This window comes from Pleurodeles waltl, chromosome 3_1 (assembly GCF_031143425.1).
Source record: "Pleurodeles waltl isolate 20211129_DDA chromosome 3_1, aPleWal1.hap1.20221129, whole genome shotgun sequence".
Classification (NCBI taxonomy): Eukaryota; Metazoa; Chordata; class Amphibia; order Caudata; family Salamandridae; genus Pleurodeles; species Pleurodeles waltl.
Window position 1 is genome coordinate 860,597,581 of NC_090440.1, and position 21,682 is coordinate 860,619,262.

The window sequence follows — 21,682 nt, forward strand, 5'->3', positions numbered from 1 at the left end:
CACTTTGGCTCCTCTTAACATTACAGCATGCTTGGGGCATGTTATTATTTTTTCTGGAGTTTCCTAGGTAGAGGTTTGGTGTTCAGTGGCTACAAACATTTTAATTTATTGCATATTTTTTGGTCAAGGTTAGGGCAGTAACAGTTGTTATTTGCAGGAGCGGCTAACTGGTGGATGTCAGTAAAACAGTGCTTTTGTGCCAAACGTGCATCAATTTGATTATTGCGATTCCAGTCCTGCCAGTGCAGGCGGACCGCCTATGTATCACGAGGAAGTCGGTGTGGCCGACTGAAAACAGCCACACTGCCACCAATCCTGCCAGTGCAGGCGGACCACCGCGGCCGGCGGGTGCCTTCTACGAGCTGGTGGCATGCTACACACTGCCAATTGTATTATGAGGGTGCATACTGCCAGGGTTTTCGCGGCAATCACCCCACCATGAAAACCCTGGTGGTAACACACCTGATGACAGGAAAACTCATTCCTGTTGCACTTAAACGCACACCCACACCTACACCACCCATTCAGTCACACACACATGCCTACACAAACCACAAACAGACACATCTCACCTACACTCTGCCCCCCATTACAGTCGTCCCACCTACCTGTGAGGAACACACAGCAGCCCACGTCGTGGAGGTCATCAGGTAGGGGGCATATGGCGGCGGTGATGGCTGCCACATAACAGACCGTCATCGCCGGTGTTTGTCGTCATGGGCCCCAATCCCCCATTGGCAGTAACTGTATCCAATTGGTTGGTGCATGGTGGTGCGAACCGCCAATGGTTCACTGTCGTGCTCAATTGTGACTCATAATATTGTAGGGAGAGTCTTGACGTGGTGACAATGCTGGTGGTGGGACCGCCTCTCTCCCACCCTCGGTTGGCTTGCCGTTGTTTGGAACTCGACCGTATTTTGGCAGTCTTGTGTGTGTGACTCGTAATGCGGCGATCAGGAGACGGCCATCACGGGCAGTATTTCGGTGGACACCAGTGCGGCGGTCTTGACGAAATACAGCCAAAGTTGTAATGAGAGCCTAGGTGTCTTATTTTACTAAAAGAAAAATTATGTTTGTACAACTAATAAATGACACATAATAATAAATAATACATATGTAGAAGTAGTATTCCTTTGCTCATTTGTTGTTGCCCTTTCCAAGTTGTTTTGATATGTAAGTTGTATATGTAAGTCAGCGCAGTGTGTTCATAGTTTTTTACATTTTGAGGACTGCAACCTCAGACAGGAGATGTGTATTGCTGAGATTCCTAAGGGTTGTGATGGGACACACACTGAAAGGAGTAGAGCATCCTCTGTGCACATCAAAGGGCTCTTTGTCTCCAGGAAGAGTTAATGGTCAATGGGGGCTGGGCTCATTGTCAATGAGATGATGGGACTAATAATGTTGGTACTACCAGAGAATCTGATAAAGAAGAAGCCTTGGAGCCTCATGTAGATATTGGTGGATGAGTTACTCCGACACAACGGTGACAGATATCCCGTCCACCGAAATCTAAATCCCATAGGATATAATGAAATTTTGATTTCATCAGACGGGATATCCATCACCGTTGTGACGGAGCAACTTGTCTGCCAATATCTAAAACAGGCCCTTAGTCTCTTGCACTGTTACATGGCATTTTTGCAGTAGAGGCTGCCTGCAGGTGGGATTCCCCATTACTCTCTTGGCCTATGCTGTGAATCATTCAGAATTGGAGCCACTCCTGCTGTTGCAGACTGTGCCTGTGACAAAGGGCAATGCAGAGGAGAAAGCACTTCACAGGAGCTGATACTTCAAACACAAATTTTAAAAGCTAGACACTAAACCACATATATGTATGGATTTGGATTTGGATAGTAAAGTTGAGACTCCGTGCTACATACTTTGTTGAACAACACTGTCTCATCAAGAAAATGAAGACTGCCAAGACTTCTTTACTGCTGGAACCAGGACTAGGGACTATGGTCTACCAGTCACCCATCTGGATTAGGGGGTCATCGATGAAGAGATCTCTTCCAAAAGTCAGAACCCATGTTGGGGGTGCCGGGAAGCTTTGGGCTGTCGCCCGCTGCCATTGATTTCATTGAGCCCATCACCCAGATTTCTGCCCTTCATATACCCGGAGGAGGCCACCGAAGGATGCCATGGTCATCTCCTTTTGCTGAGACTGTGTGGACCATTGCCTGATGCACAGAGACTGTTGGCCATCACCTGTGTCTTTGACCCCCCCTGTGTGTCAGTAGGGGGCAACCAAAGACTGGAGGGGCTGTCACCCAGAAAATGTAACCACATCAGAACTGTTGCCAGTGCCCGTGACCCTAGGATGCATGAGGAGGTCACTAGGACCGTTGTAGCTATCACTGTGTCAGAGGAGTCCCCGCAATCTGCGGAAGGACATAGAAACAAAACCAGAAGCCGTTCTTCCAAAGGACTGTGGAGAAGGAACTGCTGTGCCCACAGACTGTGGCCATCTGCGACTAACTTGTAACAACTAGCTCAACTGAACACTGGAGAAATTGGTGCACACTGCTTACTGTGGCAATGTGGATGGAGAAGAATCCCAGCTCCCAGACACTACGGAGACCACAGTCAGGTAAAATTGTAGCAGAGCTGCAGGCCCTTCATGAAGACTTATGTTAGGGTGTTGGTTTGCCACCTGAAAGCTGACTTTTAAGACGAACGCCAGGCTTAGATGCACATGCTAGGGTGGGCCGCACCTTGAGTCGCCTCCCGAGTTCTACTCGGAGATTAAGAGTCAGAGTGGAAAGAAGGGGAAGGGAGGGAAGAAGGCTACCACAGAGGGGAAATACAGCTCTGTTCCATGCCAGGGCACTAGCCTTAAATTGGATGTATTTTTTCAATGTGTCATGTTTTGCATGTATGATAAATACTGCTTTTATACTAAAATCACTATTGGACTGGACAATCACCTAATTGGGGACGCTGCAGGCATTTTGAGTTGCGAGGCCTTGTATACCCTGCACGCACCTCCCACTAAAGAGTCTTGGACTTTTTGATTAGTGCTACCACTGAAAGTCAAGTACGGAAAGGATAGTACTTGGCCCAATTACTCAGAGCCCATAGTAGGTCAGGCAAAGGACAGTACAAGTATAAGGCGACAACCCTCACAGTTGTCCTTGGAAGCTCCTGCCTGCCCTGTTACCCTCTGAAAGGGGTTATGACAGTAAATAAACAAATATGTTTAGACTAGTTGCAAGGGTTCCCTATCATACACATACTGGTTCTGCAATTCTGATTGGTCACCTTTTCAACCAATAAGACTATATCTCTGTATTAAAAACATTTTACTATGTTATTAGCATTTTACCACAATAGCTATGTGTAGCCTTTATCTCCCTGACCTGCATTTTACAGCTGAAGGCTGCCAGAAAAAAAGGATGTTTTCCACTCATGGAGTAGTCATTGTCAGTTTTACACAAGACTTCCTGCTCTACGCAGACTAAATAAGAGGATTATGTTCTCCTGGTTCAACATCACAATGAAAAATTACAACATTACAATTGACACTGACAACATCTGAACAGGCACTAAAACATCACAACAGTCACTTACAACATCACAATGGGGTTCTACAACATTACAGCGGGCACAACCGCAAAGTGGACTGGTACATCACAACAGACACTAGCAACTTCACAACAAGCACTTTGCACATCACAGTGGATGCCAACAACAACACTAGTTGCACTCAAGACCGACTTTAGCATTGGTGGCGCCCAGTGCAACATCTTTGTTGCCGCGCCAGTTACCTCCTTCTTCATGGATTCCCTCACTACTACATTTCAATGGTGCATCTTGTCTCTACTTATCCCCCATCTCACAATTATTTATTTTATGGTGCTCCTCCTCCCAGTTTAACTCCCAGTGTTTTTTAAATCACAAACGTATTATACAGAGACAATGAGTCACACAAGAGTGCAAATCAATGTGTCTGAAATGTTACTTAAGACAGTGAATACTACGAGGTGTGGGAGTCACATGTCATCATACTGGTAGGCATTATATGTTAAGAGCGGTAGGCATGGAGAATCGAAGAGGCAGATTAACTCCATTTTTATAATGCGCAGTAACCAAAGTTGCTGAGCTTTGTTGTTTAAAAAATGAGAGAGCACAACAGCACCAAATCTACTAAGATATGGTGTTGTTGCTCTCTTCTATAGTGCTGGCTTACCCTAGTCTGCCTTGCACCAATGTACACACGCTTCCACCATAGTGCAAAAGATGGTTGAATGATGTTAAGCTTATGTTTTATACAAGAAGGTGCCCTTCCAGAACAAAATTCTATGCTTTGACAAAGTTTAACACTTTACCATCTTGTATATGTGCTGTACTGTGCAGCTCACGCGAAAAGTTGGAGAGGTTTGAAGAAAATAAATATTTTCTTTAACTTTACGCCTGCCTTGAGGTGTAATTCCTTTATGCCAATCCCTTTCTACCAAAGTTAGTAGATAGGGATTGAAAATCTATTAGTGAGTGCATGGAAATGTCCATGTACCACCCATGGCATGCTCCCTTGATGTAAAGTAGCCCATACTGAAAATTTGTGCTACTTTAGAGATACTGTCCAAATAATTTCAGGACGTGCGCTGGAAAATAAGCCCCAAAACAACACTGCACCAGGTGTGAATCATTTTTGTGATCCCAACCAGACATAAATTGCAAGTAAATCTGCCCCATAAATGTAACACAACGACTAGGGTGTCAAACTAACGAAATCATATTGCTACCCAATGGGAAAAAAACAACACGGTTCTAACCCACACCTTTCAATCTGTCGAAGCTTTGATCTCTCTCGCAAGGCCATTAACAATCAGAGTTATGCTGTGGTAATTATCCACTGAAAAATGCCCCACATACAAACATCTCGGAGGCTGTTCTTATCTTGGCTCAGCCTCTTATCGTGAGGGCACCCCCTTGACATTGGTGCCCAGTGCAACAGCACCACACGGCCCTAAAGACCATCATCACAGAGCTCACATTGCTGCAAAATGAAGTAACTGTATCACAATGAGCACTTACACCATCAAAACGGGTTCAGGTCACAATTCACTGGAAACTGGAAACATCACAAGGGCCCTGACAAAAAAGAAAGTGAGAACAAGACCATCGCCCGATGATGCTGTATATTTTAGCATTGGTTTACCCAATTGGTCTAATCTGCTTTGGAATAATCCTGAAGCCACTAGATATATATCAAGGTTAGCCGCTTGTTGTCCCTCTTTTTCTGAAAATATCTTCAGATCGGGGTGGAGGTGGAGGGAGTGCAGCGTGGGCTGGTGGGCCATTTCTTGTCTCTCTAGTTATTTCTGTGTCAGGCTTCGCAGGAGCGCTACGAAAAATGTATTTTGGCAGATGAAACAGTTCCTCTAAGGGGGGCTCCAATGAGTCGTAGTTTTAATTAGCACAGAGGGTGCAAGAGCACTGGGATCCTCGGGTATCTCAGGTATATGTTTGGCTGTCTTTTACTACCAAACACACAGGGTATGCAGGTTCATCTTTAGGTCTCGAACCGAGACATGCTGTATAGCCTGTATTTGCATCTTGGGCTTCAGCATGCCTATAGTCTTCCCGTTTGCTGGCACCATCGTTGCTCCATTTTGCAGTATCCCCATTCATCAAGGGCATACATAGTTCATGCCTTTTCAGGTGTTTGGCCTTTCCTGAGAGCACCGGCCAACTACTTTTTAATGTACGCAGTGGCAATTTTTTAGACATTGTTTCAGGGCCACTTTTTTTATTTTGTTTTCAATGGAGGACCAGTCCCACCACACATTAGGAGAACTATTGTTCCTGTCATTCGGTTTATTTCATGTGGCTGATTTTTTTCCATTCCTCTCTGCCCATTTTCTGCTTGTTTCTTGCCATCTGTGTGTACTTTTCTGCTCGTTTCTTGCCCTCTGTGCCACTCTGCCCATTTGCTGCTTGTTTCCTGCCCTCTGTTTGTGCTTTTCTGCCCGTTTCTTGCCCTTTGCTTCTCTCTATTTGTTTTATGCTTGTTTCTTGCCCTCTATTTCTGCCTTTCTGCTTGTTTCTTGCTCTCTGTACCTTTCTACTCATTTCTTGCCTTCTGTTTAATGACTTTCTGCTCGTTTCTTGCCCTCGGGTTGCGCCTTTTCATCGTTTCTAGCTCTCTGTTTGTACCTTTCTGCCAATTTTCTGTTTGTTTCTTGCCCTGTTTGTGCTGGCCCGAAGAGGTTGCTTGACTGTGGGGTTGGAGAGGAGAGCTATCCCTCTAGTTGACGAAGTTTTGGTTCGTACCTTGGTTTTTCCATCTTGCTGCTGACCTAGTCTGTCTGTGAACTTGGTGCCCTGCATTTACCCCTTATATGGGGGGCTCCAGTCTTTTCTGTTGTACAGACTCACCCTCTGCACAGCGATGCGCCCAACAATAGCATCAGTGCTGCTTTCCTGACATTCCTTACAAACCAGTAACAGCAGCTATTGTTTTTTTTTTACCCTTCCTGACCAACTGTGGACACTCACTATTCGCAGTCTAGGATCATTTTCACACAGTTAAGGGCCCAATCAGGCATTTAGGCCCATATTTATACTTTTTTAGCGCCGCATTTGCGCCGCTTTTTAATGCAAAGGCGGCGCGCACTTTCAAAATCCAATTTTATTTTGTAAGTTTGCGCCGCTTTTGCGTTAAAAAGCGGCGCAAATGCGGCGCTAAAAAAGTATAACTATGGGCCTTAGTGTCCGACTTCATGGGCCAGGCCACTGTCACCTAGTGCTGGCCAGGAATGCCAAATGAGGCCTTGTCTCTGCCCTGCCCAGCAGAACCCTTCGAGCGGCATATTCTGTGCAAATGGATGGGGTTTTCTGCAAAGATGTTTACAGTCGGCTTTGTGGGCACATGTGACAAATGTTGGGCTACTCATCGGAGGCTTGGCACCCGAGCTGAACAGAAAAATGTCCGCCTTATGTTCACGAGGTTTTCATGTTGAGTTCAGTTCGTGCGCTGGTCCTTCAGTGACCCGGGTGACCTGAAAGTACTTACTCCCACAGTGCGACTAACTTTGGGGCCCACATACAGGTGGGGTCTTGTTGCAGCTCTGCCCCATTCGTGCTCTGCCCTCAGCACTGCAGCAGCAAAAAGCGTGGGCCGCCGGTTTCTCACATCCCCACCCGCCCTCACGTTCCCCACCCCCACCCCATTGCCAAAGACAGTAGGTCGCCTATTGCCGAGACCTATTGGCTTTGCCAATATTTATCCTTACTGGCTTTAGGATCCATGACACTCGTATTATGTTGATGCAGCATCTCTTGCATGGCTAGATTAGCCACAGGAGGGAAAATGGAAACCCTTGGTAAACAAGGGAAACCCCTGGTAAACTGAGAATGAGTGATTGCATTTAGAGGTGGGTGGTTGGGGGAATCATTAGCTTTCAAGCCTGGCAAACGGTCCTGAATACATGCACACCCGTTTTTTTGTAGTTACCATGGTTTGATCATAACAGAAAACAGACCTTGGCAATAAATTTAAAGTGGCTCCCATTAACCAATCAGATAGCCAGAAAAAACGTTCCCATATTTGGAAATCGCGTAGTTTTGTACTGGAACTTGGAAAGACACGCTCTATATGTGTTTTCCAATGTATGGAAGATTGCATGCATTTCAGGGAAGTAATATCGTATATGGAAATATCGGCCTAGCAGACCATAAAACAGGCCAGCAAACAGACAAAAACCTTATCACACAGTGACCTGTCAGACCAGCCCTTCTGGTGCTGCTTAAATCCCCAGTAGGCCAGGTCTTCCCTGGTAGATACGACTATAATGTGTCCGCTCCCACACAGTCCTCTTGAAAAGGGCAAGAGTCACTCGTTCATCTCACTCTGTACAATTTGGAGCTGGTAGTAATATTTTTTCCCGGGCTCCTTTTTTGTAGGTACTCTGCTGTTCTGTTTCCTCATTGAGGGCGCTGAGATCCCTGGCTGCACACTTGCTGATGAGTCTTGGGGAGATCTAGCGCTGACCTCCATTTTCATCACCCAAGAGTTTGACCTAAGGTTGAGATCTATGACCTTCCATCCCTGGAGATTTATTACGGACTTGGCATTAATTGGGGCGATCTCAGTGCGAAGATGGCACAACCACTGTGCCTTGCAGCTGCACTACATATGTGCCCATGCTTAGTGGCTCATCGTGGAACACCACAAGGGGGATCTGATTCTTCTTTCCCGGGAAAGGGTGTTACTGCACGCAGGCCCATGATCTTACACTTGCTATTACAGATCCTGACAACAGAGTGCAAAATATGGGAGCAAATGTCTGTTGTGCTCTCGGGACACATTGTTAATACAGTACATTGTCCAACACTGGCGCCTGTAGAGAACCAGCAGTGTGGGAACTACACGAAGGTACTCCATAGCTGCAGTCTGGTGCAGGTAAAGAGCAGAGTGCAGCGCAAGCAGAACAAATACAATCTTCGGGGCTCGGTTTGCGGTCCAAAGAAAACCTGTGCATCTTAGAAGATGTCCACGTTTACTGCGCACTCCAAAATATTTAATTCCGTCTTTCAACGTTTGAAAAACCATGGGTGTACAGCATAGGTCTAAGAGGGCTGGATCAATGTCAGATTTTAAGTATATCCACTCAAGTTAAGTTTAGATGCAGTTAATGGAAATGGAACGCATTTCCATACTGAGTGAGTATCGTGGAAATCCGGTGCAGATCTGACACTTCTGGACCAACATTGATCTAAGGGGTTATGGTGAGGTCATATAGTAGTGATAGACGAGGTACCTCGTAAACTCTTAGACTCACGGAACTTCTGTGGAGGCCTGATGGTACTTTTTCTGTGTTCACAGGGACGGAGGACTCCGTCCTAGTAAAGTGTTTTGAACACGGTCTGATAAAGACCAAAGGACATGTATCATGCGTGAATCCTCAAGGCAAGACGTTTCCTAAAAGGCATATTTGTATAAGGCGCCCACCTAGACTCTCCTTTGCTCTCTGTACTGAAAATCACAAATACAATCCCTTATTCGGTGGTACTCATTGGTGACATTGGATGGGTGACCTCCTAGGATTCAGCCGTATGACTTGCTGTTTACCCTCAGATCTCTTTGGAAGGAGTATTAGCCCAGTATTTGCTACCTCATTACTTGTCATTAGAAGGAGCATCACCATAACGTAAAGCACGTCCACCGCATGGCTTCTAGGACGTTGGAGACAGCCTTCTCATTATTGCTTGACTCGTCCTCAGCTCCGCTTGTACACTTTTGGTCACCTCAGCTGCCCCCTCCCATCTCCCCACTCTCCACATGCAAAACTACCTTTAAAACACAGGCCTGCATCTGCAAACTGGTCCAGCCAACTTTATACCTTCACCTGCCTCCCAAAGCCAAGTATTAGAAGGAAAAACATATTTTTCGCGATGGCAATTACATGCATAGAAGTCATCTGAATTATGTATACGAAGCTGACGTGGACAGCAGCTCTATTTATTAACTGGTAAACAGCTTAGTCATCACAGAAAATGAGGGGGACCCTAATTTACCACCCCCGCATCCCTCAGGTCATATGACTGTAACATGAACTCCTAGCCCACCTCTCTCTGCTTTTAAGCACTTGCATCTCATGGAAGCATACCCTAGAAGGGAACTTCCAAGCTCCTCTGAACTGCAGTGCTTCCTCTTAATTAAGCCTCCTGGACTTTTTCTAATTCTACCACAGCTCTGGAGTCTTGCACATTTTCGTTTGATTTTATAACGCTAATTCGGTGAGCGGGATTTCATGTCTGAACTCCTTTTTCTGTTTTATATTTTTCGGGGAGAAGATGGAAAGTTCACTCGTTGGGTGAATCCATAATTAGAGCAGGGATCGTTTATTTCGTGCTTAGGAGTTTTGAAAATAATACCGTAATAAGTGCAACTGTTATTTTTATTTTATTTAGAGTAAGTAAGAAAATTGAAGACTCCGCTAAGATGCTGAAAGTTGAGATCGTAGAACACTTCCTCAGCATACGGATACATGGGTTAGCAAAGGCGATGCTCCGATTGGGTCTTGTGGCTCGAGGAGTAATGCATCTACTGCAGGGCTCTGTGTTGGATGTTATGTTGACAGTTTTGAATCCTGGTGGGTCCACTCTGCCCTTCATCCTTCCAATGTCGATAAAATAACAGTTGTGTAACAGTAAACAGCTATTTGGGCACCAAGATACCCTTGGGTGAATGTTTCTTTACAAATATGCATTGTTATTACATCGTTGCAACAGACAGAAGCCCTCATTACAACCCTGGCAGTTGGTGTAAAAGTGGCGGTAATACCACCAATAGGCTGGCGGTAATTACCACCAAATTATGACCATGGTGGATAGATCTCAGATAGACAGACACTTTACCACACCGACCGCCAGGGCAGGGCAGAAACAACAGGCACCACGGTGGTAGCCGCCTACAGCCAGGCAGAAGTCAATGTTCCGCCCACCGTATTAAGACATGCCAATCCGCCACCTTTTCCGGGGTGGTACCAATGACATCAAAAGCCTGGCGGAAACTGAGCTCAGAAGGGAAAGGACTCACCATTGGATACACAGGAACAACCACGCCGCCATGGAACCAGAACTGCGTGTCTTCCCCACAATCTTCTACGTGCTGCTCCACCACGAACACCAACGACGGCGAAGATGACGACGGTGAGTACAGCCAGTGCTTTAAATGGGAAAATAGAAGTGCTGGTACTCTGTACCAGAGTACCTGCTTGTTTCTGAGAAGTGCCGGTACTCTCCAATTAAAAGTATTACGTTTTTCTTGAGATATGCCGGTACTCTCCCTCTCAAAATAAAAAAGTGCCGGTACTCAGTACCGGAGAGTACCGGCCCATTTAAAGCACTGAGTACAGCCTCCTAGCACACAAGAGAGAGGGGGAGGAAAACGAGAGTGACACACACACGCACAACACACACCCGAAATACACACAACCAAATGCACAAAAAAACAAGTTATTCCCCCTAAATCAACTGAATAATGCAAGGACAAAATGAATTTACTAAAGTGAGTGTAATAATATCAACACAGTATAAAAATAACTTAGCCAATGTTACAGATATTTACAATTGTACAGATCAAGGGACACTTCCCAGTCCACAGTTTGCGTGGGCCACATGGCCACAGGCCAAAGTCCAAGGCCCCACTTGTCACCTGCAGCAACACGGAGAGAACACTGCAGGGGCATCAGTTGGTAAATAGGCAGGCACTTAAGGGGGAAGGGAGGGGCACTTAAGCCTGGAGATGAAACAAGACCACTGGTTCTGGAGGGGGCAACATGCCCTGTGCTTGTTCCTGGGGAGTGCAAGGCCACAGTCTCTCGAGTGGGTGACTTGCCCACATGCTCTGGAGGGGGCAACATGCCTTATGCTTGGTCCTGGGGATTGCAAGGCCACAGTCTCTCGAGTGGGTGACTTGCCCACATGCTCTGGATGGGGCAACATGCCCTGTGCTTTGTCCTGGGGAGTGCAAGGTCACAGTCTCTTGAGTGGGTGACTTGCCCACATGCTCTCAAGGGGGAAACATGCCCTGTGCTTCGTCCTGGGGAGTGCAAGGCCACAGTCTCTCGAGTGGGTGACTTGCCCACTGGTTCTGGAGAGGGCATCGTGCCCTGTGCTCTTGATCCTAGGGAGGCTGGGGTTGGTTGGTGTCTTACCCACTGGTTTTGGAGGGGACATTGTGCCCTGTGCTCTTGATCCTGGGGTGGCTGGGGCTGGTGGGTGTCTTACCTACTGGTTCTGGAGGGGGCATTGTGCCTTGTGCTCTTGATCATGGGGTGGCTGGGGTTGCTGGGTGTCTTACCCACTGTTTCTGGAGGGGGCATCATTCCTTGTGCTCTTGATCCTGGGGAGTGCAAGGTCACAGTATCTCAGGTGGGATGTCATACCCGCTGGATTTGCAGGGGAGAAGGCCGCACAGCAGCCCATGGAGGCAGGACTACATACCGTTCGCCGGAAGTGACGGCTGCTCAGTGATGGTAGTGGTTCTGCTGCAGACGCTGGTGGGGGGAAGCTCCAGCCCATCCCCTGCAGCCTCGGATGGTTGCCCACTGATGGTGGTGGTGCTGCTGGTGGGGGAGGCTCCAGCCCATACCCTGCAGCCTCAGATGGCTGCCCATTGGAGGTGGTAGTAATGGTGGTAGGGGGAGGCCCCAGCCCATCCCCTGCAGCCTCGGATGGTTGCCCACTGATGGTGGTGGTGCTGCTGGTGGGGGGAGGCTCCAGCTCATCCCCTGCAGCCTCTGACGGCTGCCCAATGGAGGTGGTGGTGATGCTGCTGCTGGTGGTGGGAGGCTCCTGCCCATCCCCTGCAGCCTTGGATGGCTGCACAACCATGGTTGGTGATGGGGGCTCCGTCAGATTTTCTGCCCCAGGGCCCTTGCCCTTCCTGCCTGCTGGTGCTGGCTCCTTGGTCTTCCTAGCAGCAACTGGGGCAGGCTCCTTGGTCTTCCTTGCAGCAGCTGGGGCAGGCTCCTTACCCTTCAGGCTGCCTGGTGTGGGCTCCTTCGCTCCCAGGACTTGTGCCCTGGATCTCTTCCCACTACAAGTTGGTGTGGTGACTACTGGGCCCGTGGACTGGGTGGCTGAGGTGATAGGCTGGGTTTTTGCCATCCTGGCCAGACATGCAGGACTGGGGTGGGGAGTGGTAGGGAAGAGGTGAATGGTCGATAGGAAAAGCTTTTTAGGGACATTGGGCCGGGGAGAGGGAGAAGGTTTGGGAGTGGAGGAAGAGGGAGTGTTTGTAGGAGGTGTCTGTCTGCTGATTTTGGGTGCAGGTGCATGGGCTAGATGGTGTCGTGAGGTAGATGGCTGTTGGATGTCTGAGTGCTTGTGTACTTTAGGAGGGGGAGGACAGACACAGTGGGAGAGGACAGAGAGGACGTGTGCATGGCTGTTGTAGAGGTGTGTGCCAGTGAGGCGTGTGTTCTGTTAGGTGTGGTGGTGATGCTGGTAGTGGATGAGGATGTAGTGCATGCAGGTGTGAGTGTAGACGGAACTGGAAGGGAGGTGGAAGACGAGGAGGAGGGGAAGACAGTGGAAATTGTGGATGTTGGTATGTCTGCATCTGGATGGTGTTTGTGTGAGTGCCTGTGGGATGATGTGTGGTGCTTATGTTTGCCTGTGCCACTCTTGTGTGTTGACTTGTGTGTATGCTTGTCTGCCTGTGTGCTTGGGATAGGCTGGGGTTGAGGGGAATGGGATTGGGAAGAGGAAGTTGGAGGGTGGAAACAGGGACAATGGCTGCCATCAGAGAGGAGGCCAGAGCCTGGATCGATCTCTGTTGGGCCGCCAAGCCAGTGTGAATGCCCTCCAGAAATGCATCAGTCTGTTGCATCTGGGCTGCCCGCCCTTAGATGGCATTCACAATAGTTCACTGCCCAACAGAGATGGATATCAGGAGGTAAATAGCCTCCTCACTCAGAGCAGCAGGGCTCACTGGGGCAGGGCCTGAGGTGCCTGGGGCGAAGGAGATGCCCACCCTCCTGGGTGAGCGGGCATGGGCAACTCGATGAGGGGCTGCTGGGAGGGCGGTGCCGGTACGGGGGGTGGCGGCTGTAGCTGGGGTGGTCACAGAGGTGTCCGCCACCACCAGGGAGCTTCCATCGGAGGAGGTATCTGTGTCTGAACTGTCCCCTTCAGTCTCTACCGTGGTGCTCCCCTCGCCCCCCGTCCCACTGGTACCCTCACCGTTGGTGGGCTCTGCCTCCTGGGTCCTGTGGGATGCAGCTATCTCTGTCGCCGGTGCCTCTGCTCCTCTGCCAGATTATGCTAATGCACATAAGGACAGGGTGACAAAACAAAAAGGGGGGGGAGAGACAAAGGATACACTTGGTCAATGGCTGCACCAACACCACAATTGGCTTTCACAGCACACTCACACACAGGGTACAGGCCTACGCACTATGCATTGCACTACCAGTGATATTGCTTGCCACCAAGGCATGGGGAGGGGCACACACCGGCAAATCTAGCACACCTGGGACCCATGCAGACTTGACCAGTAGTGGATGCCTATGAGCTAGCTAGCAGGATTATCCCTTCTGGACCCTTGCCACCAGGGGACCTATGCTGCAATGTCAGGCCTGGCCTAGGGGCACCCACTGACACACATCCCCCACCCGGATACCACTCTACCATGCGTAAGTTGTAATGATGGGCACTGTACTCACCCCCTTGTGGCTGCTGTGATGCCCTTAAGCGCCCATCCAGCTCAGGATAGGCCACCGCCAGTATGTGGGCAATCATGGGGGTCAGGGTTCGACAGGCACCCCTTCCTCATTGGGAGGCCATCCCCAGCTGGGCCTCCGCCGTCTTCCGTGCCCAGCATCTCAGGTCCTCAGACCGTTTCTAACAGTGGGTGCTCCGCCTGCCGTAGACCCCCAGGGTCTGCACATCCTTGACAATGGCATGTCATATACCCTTCTTTTCATGGGCGCTGACCTACAGAGGGAATACAGACAGGAAAATAGTATTAATCAGACAGTCCTACCTGTTACAATTATGGCCCACCATACCCCTTCACATCACCATTTACACACACATGGCCCAGCACACAACCTGTAGGCCGCCCAGGGGACATCCACCCACCCCCCTTGCACGAGGCCTTCACACACCACTCCATGCATTCATGCCACATACATTGTGCAAACAGTGTACTCACCTGTTGGTCTGGAGGCCCATACAGCAGTCCGTACTGGGGTAGGACCCCATCCACCAGTCTCTCCAACTCCGCCGAAGTGAAGGCAGGGGCCCTTTTCCCAGTCACACAGGCCATGGTGGTTTCCAGACACAGGTCACAGCAACACATGCAGTATAGGTCCTCTCCTGTGGAAGGTCAGGTAGCAAGTGAGGAATCAGGTAGAAAATGGCGGCCACGTCCTTGGCTGTCACAGTACTCTTTCCTCTGGATCTGCACGCTGCTGACCAAAAGGCCCACCTCCTGGCGTCACCAACTCAGAAAGCTTTCAGAGCGCAGAGTATTGATGAAGCCAGGTGGGGGGAAGGGAATTAGGGTAGGGAACTGCAGGGAGAGAGATCTGAAAAGAAAATGGTTAGGACAAATATGCATATACTCTTTCATAATGGTATAAACTCACAAAAAGACTCTGGAACAAAGGCATCTCCATGATATCGGATTGAGACCCTTTGTGAACTGGGAGTAGCCCCTTCTTTGAATCATAGAAAAAGAACGAACTGCAATCTATGTACCTAAAGATGGCAGGAGCTTTGGACTATGATCATACTCTGAATATTAACCATGTAACAATTATGCTTTCATAACATAAACATTTGATCTCAGCCTAGAAATGAACAAAGATTTAAATATGTATCTCACATATTGTACTTCCCAAAAAACAATGAAACTACAGCTTGAAGTGCTTTGATCGTCATGCATGAAGCGCTTTACTCATTATGCCAGGGGTGCTTCTACTTGTTTTGCCTGAAGCGCTTTGATTGTCATGCCAAGGGCGCTTTCCTCGTGTGGCCTGAAACTCTTTGATTGTCGTGCCAAGGGCGCTTTACTCGTGTGGCCTGAAGCGCTTTGATTGTCGTGCCAAGGGCGCTTTCCTCGTGTGGCCTGAAGCACTTTGATTGTGGTTCCAAGGGCACTTTACTCGTGAGGCCTGAAGCGCTTTGATTGTCGTGCCAAGGGCGCTTTACTCGTTTAGCTTGAAGCACTTTGATTGTCGTGCCAAGGGCGCTTTACTTGTTTAGCCTGAAGCGTTTTGCTCGTTGTGCCAGGAGCGCTTTACTTTTGGTCTAAAGCATTTTGCTCATTTTGTTAAGGGGCGCTTTACTTTTGGGAGTAAACAACCCCCTTCAAGATTTGACTCATCAAGACCTTACCGATACGAGTACGACATACTCGTTTTATTAATTCACCATGGAAACAAGGATACTCTGACATGCTGCCACTCTGCCATGCAGGAAATCCGCTTTCTTCAGAGGAACTCCTCACGAGGTCTGACTGCACCGAAGTCTTCAAAATAGTGAGCAATGTGCTTGGGTGTGGCTGGGCTTTATAGGCCTGCCACACCCCAAGATGGCTGCTGCCTCTAAAAACTTGGGAGTTGTAGTCCATTCATAGAATGGCATTGATAAGTGCATCTTGTCCACCAATGTCCTGACCCTGCTGCTACATGAGCTTTACCACAGGGCAGGCGACGCTGATGACCACTTCTGGAGCAAGCGGGGATGACAAGCAGCGCGCATGACGTGCCGCAAAGATGCGAAGCAGAGGTCAGGGCGGGTCCTGGACCACGCACAGCCTTATTCCTGACACTGGCGGTGCATACCATCATCACCGCCGTACATCACCATTGGCCACTGTAACCAATAGGGCCCAATGTTAACCAATGAGGAGTTGCACAGCGGTTCCCGACCGCCTCCCACAACGGCACACAACATCAGCGAAATTACCTCACTTCCACCTGTCTCTCCACACAGGTCAGGTGGAGGCCATTTCAGGGGTGGGGGCACACCCTGGAAAATTACTGTGCCACTGTTTAAATTTGGACATACAGGACAATTCTCACTGACCCATTACAATTTGACAGCATGCATCGTACTGTTGTTGCTCCATTGTTCAGTTTGTGACCGGCTCCTCACTCTTTTGTCCCTTAGATTGCTACCGCTGCAGATGAATAGGAGATGGAGACATACCCCTGTGTACAGAACCCTGGTGGACTTGTCAACCATGGAGGACAGGCACATCGTCCTCACCTATAGACTGGACAGAGCCACAATCACAGAGCTGTGTGCCCAATTGGAGCCTGACCTGATATCTGCTATCCGTCACCCCACTGGGATCCCCCCTCATGTGCAAGTTATATCAGTGCTCCATTTCCTGGCAACTGGTTCTTTCCAAGTGACAGTGGGCTTGGCAGCAGAAATTTCACAGCCAATGTTCTCAACGGTGCTGACAAAAGTGTTGTCTGCCCTGATTAAACATATGTGCAGCTATATTGTATTTCCAAAGGTGGAAGATTTGGCCACAGTGAAGGCTGACTTCTATGCAATGGGACATATCCCCAACATAATTGGGGCGATTGATGGAACACATATTACATTTTCTCCCTGTCAAAATGAACAGGTGCACAGAAATTGTTTCCACTCACAAATGTACAGATGGTGTGCTTGGCGGACGAGTACATCTCCCATGTCAATGCTAAGTATCCTGGGTTGGTGCATGATGCCTTTGTCCTGAGGAATAGCGGCATCCCAAATGTGATGCCCCAACTACAGAGGCACGGGTGTGGCTAATAGGTGAGCCCTGGTTCCCACTCAGCATATGTTGGTGTATGGGTATGGTGTGGGCCACATGGGATAGTGTGTGACTAAATGTTGTCCCACAATATTTGTAGGTGTCTCTGGTTACCCCGCCCTATCATGGCTACTGACCTCTGTGAGGAATGCTAGGACTGGGCAGAAGAACGTTACAATGAGGCACATGGGTGAACCAGAAGGAAAACAGAAAGAACGTTCACTGAAACCTGGCCTCTTAAAGGCCAGGTTTCAGTGCCTCCCTCTAACAGGTGGATCCCTGTGCTACTCAACCAAGAAGGTCTGCCAGATAATAGTGGCATGCTGCATGTTGCACAACCTTGCCCTGAGATGCAATGTGCCTTTTCTGCAGGAGGAGGAGGCTGGAGATGCCCGTGTGGCAGGAGTGGACCCTCTGGACAGTGAGGATGAGGAGGCAGAGGATAAGAATGAGGACAAAAGAACAGCAGTGATCAGACAATATTTCCAATGACACACAGGTAAGACAGTGTTACTTCACATTTCATTGTCATTATTTAGAAATTACTTGACACTGGCATGCTGTTATTTCCCACTTCTATGCCCACTTACTGGACCCTTTGGCAATTCATTTTACAGATGTTGGTGCCTCACAGTAGCTCCTGGTGTGATCACTGCAGCCAACTACAGGTCTTTCATATGTGCTAATTTACTGTACAGTTGAATTGCAATGTTTGTACATAGTTAAACGTATACATACTTTAAAAATGTGACATACGCCATACTTCTAGTTTTTCCAAGGGTGTTTATTGAAGTGCTAAGATATTGAGGGGCAAGTGCAAAGGGATGGGGTGATAATGGAGGAAATTCCAGGGTATAGTTCCAGTTTGTAGCACAGGTGCAGTGGCCATGGGGACATAGGAAGGGGAGCAATGGCAGTTCAAGGTAGACAGGGTGACAGAGTGGGACACAATGGTGACAATCAGGAGACTCTAATTTCCTGGTGGGGTCTTGGCAATAGTCTCTGGCTTCTACCTGGTTCGCAGGGAACGTTTGTGCGGTGGTTCTCCTTCTGCAGGGGAATGGACACAAGATACCACTCAAAACAATACTTCTTTTAGCATGACACGCCAATACCTTACTCCTTTCTAGGATGTTCACTCTCAGGACTTTAAGTTGGATTTAAAAACATGGGGGGGGGGGTGTCAAACTTCTAAAAGAGGTGTGGCAGACCCAAATGGGGATGTGGCCTAAATTACCAGAACTAGCATTCTGTGCTTAAGAAATAAAGGTGTTTTCTTCAAACAGGGCTTAGTAGAAACAATCTTCATAGCACATCGGTATCAGTTTTACAATGACCACATATTCACTGTAAACCCAACCAGTCTTAAAGAATTACTCTAATGCATTCTAACTAATATTATTTGGTTGTCTATAAATTGGGCATTGAGTAGCCATACATGAACGGAAGAGGATTAACTCTTTTTTACTAAACTGCTTTTTTTTACTCCCTAAATGCATCTCTCCAACAACATCGTTGTGTAATTAAGCACAGCTGTAGTTAGGAATTTGGACTGCGGCCATGTGGCGAATGGGTAAAACCCAATGCTTCTGAGTAATGCATCTATGCTCCAGGGGAGGGACAAACACAGAAAGAGGAAGGAAGTTGAGGAGTAAGAAGCAAGTAGATGTGTGATAATGAAGCCAACCAATGGAGAGCAATGTGTGGCCTCTAAACCCTCTGCAAGGTAACAAGTGTGCTTGTGCTGTCTTAGTCGAGACCTTAAAGGAAAACAAGCTAATCCCCATGGCATATGCTTGCCCTGGAATACTACGTAAGAACGCAAAACACATCTTTACTTTTTTAACACAATTTCTTTCCTCATTTTGCCAAAACTACACAAACTATGTAGTTGCCCACTTCAGCCCAAGCAGATCTTAGTAAATCAGTATTCCCATGTCTGTTGCGAGCTGATCTGGACTTCGGCCTGGTTAACTAAGGCAGCAGCATTTTGGTTCGACATTTTTTTTCCAAACTTGTTTCCATTTTATGCAGCGCTTGCTGTCAGATCACCATGTGACCCAATGTAACCATACTCAATTTAACAACGTGGGAAAGATAAATTTCTGAGTTACCCTGACAACAAAATTACTGTGCGACCTGTAACACAGTACCTAATCTGCAGGCCCTGTCCATATGGGTGATAGACTCCATTATCTTGTCTCTCAACAAATCCTCTGCACAGCATCTTCTCCTAATTTACATTTATTCACATTCAGACAAGCCATTTATTGGCTGCAGTTCCCTCCGCCCAATAAGAATCGGTGACTCGCACAGAAGTCATAGACAGCGAGCCTCGGCGTCCACGCTATACTCCGTGGTGCACCCCCACCCCTCTTCCATCAACTCACAGTCAACCCTGGGCCTGCCAAAATAGCAACATCTCAGAAGCAAAGTGGGCAGACATCAAATGTTACTTACTGCTGTCGACATATTACATTTTGGCGAGATCTGATATGGTTTAAATGGGATTACACAAAAACAAAACCACGCGTGAAACGGGCATCTAGTTAATTTTCCAGATGGTGCTTTACTTGCCATTATAAGGGCCTAACAGAGGGGCTTGAAATCACATGCAGGCAACATTGTTTGGTGAGCAAACTCTCGCCCGGAAGCAGCCTTAGCCGGCTTGTTGCTTTGCTAGTGAGCAAGCGAAATAACGGAAACGGAGAGCAGGGTCGCACTGGTGGCTGGGCGGCTGCCGCTGGTCCCCAGACTTCAGTGCTCAACGCATTGTCGTGCTGGTCCGGTCGTTGGTGGTTCTGACGATGTCCCCAATCCTATGGCTGACACGATGACGATGCTGCTCCTGCGTTGCAAAAGAAGGGAAATCCAGTGCGAAAATGTCTATCTCTAACCCCTTCGCTGCCAAGCCTTTTCCCCCTCAGGTGCCAGGCTTTTTTTTGGCTATTTGGGGCAGTTCGCGTTTAGGCCCTCATAACTTTTTGTACACATAAGCTACCCACGACACATTTGTGTACTTTTTTCCCTAACATCCTAGGGATTCTAGAGGTACCTAGAGTTTGTGGGATCTTCAGGAGGAGACCAAGAAATTAGCCAAAATACACCGAAAACGTTTTTTTTTTTTAAATGGGAGAAAGGGCTGCAGAAGAAGGCTTGTGTTTTTTTCCATGAAAATGGCATCAACAAAGCGTTTACGGTGCTAAAATTACCATCTTCCCAGCTTTCAGGAACAGACAGACTTGAATCAGAAAATCACATTTTTTAACATAATTTTGACATTTTACTGGGACATACCCCATTTTTACTATTTTATGTGCTTTTAGCCTCCTTCCAGTTAGTGACAGAAATGGGTGAAACCAGTGCTGGATCCCAGAAAGCTAAACATTTCTGAAAAGTAGACAACATTCTGAATACACCATGGGGTCATTTGTGTAGATCCTACAAGGTTTTCCTACAGAAAATAACAGCTGAAATAAAAAAATATTGAAATTGAGGTGAAAGAAAAGCCATTTGTCCCCACATTTTACTCTAACTTTTTCCTGCGATGTCAGATTTTCAAAAGTAATATAACGTTACGTCTGCTGGACTCTTCTAGTTGCGGCGATATATTGGGCTTATAGGTTCATCAAGAACCCTACGTTCCCAGAGCCAATAAAGGAGCTGCATCTTGCAATGGGTTTTCCTTGTATACCTGGTATAGAGCAATTCATTTGGTTAAATAAAAAGAGTGAAAAATAGGTATCAAGGAAACCTTTATATTTCCAAAACGGGCACAAGATAAGGTGTTGAGAAGCAGTGGTTATTTGCATATCTGAATACCGGGGTGCCCATACTAGCATGTGAATTACAGGGCATTTCTCAAATAGACATCTTTTTTTTACACTGTCTTACATTTGGAAGGAAAAAATGTAGAGAAAGACAAGGGGCAATAACACTTGCTCTGCTACTCTGTGTTCCCCTAAGTCTCCCAATAAAAATGGTACCTCACTTGCGTGGGTAGACCTAATACCCGTGATAGGAAACACAACATGGACACATCACATTTTTACATTTGAAACTGATGTGTTTTTTGGAAAGTGCCTAGCTGTGGATTTTGATCTCTAGCTCAGCTGGCACCTAGGGAAACCTATCAAACCTGTGCATTTTTAAAAACTTGACACCTAGGCGAATCCAAGAGGGCTCTCACCAGGTTCTACCCAGAATCCTTTGCATACTGCAAAATTTTGCCCAAAAAACAATTTTTCCTCACATTTCGTTGACAAAAAGTTCTGGAATCTGAGAGGTGCCACAAATTTCCTTCCACTCAGCGTTCCCCCAAGTCTTCCGATAAAAATGGTATCTCATTTGTGTGGGTAGGCCTAGTGCCTGCAACAGGAAATGCCCCAAAACACTACACGGACA

At 47.6% G+C, this 21,682-nt stretch overlaps 1 protein-coding gene across 3 annotated transcripts in view; it reads left to right on the top strand.

The window, feature by feature from the left end:
• LOC138284700 (gap junction beta-5 protein-like) overlaps positions 1-21,682 on the top strand; it is a 53,400-nt gene that overhangs the window by 11,838 nt on the left and 19,880 nt on the right. Inside the window, exon 2 of one of the 3 annotated variants that reach the window (XM_069223781.1) lies at positions 17,651-17,777. The exons of the other annotated variants lie outside the window; for them this stretch is intronic. The gene's annotated coding sequence lies outside the window, so the exon portion shown is untranslated. The remainder of the gene's footprint in view (positions 1-17,650; positions 17,778-21,682) is intronic. 3 annotated transcript variants of the gene reach the window in all.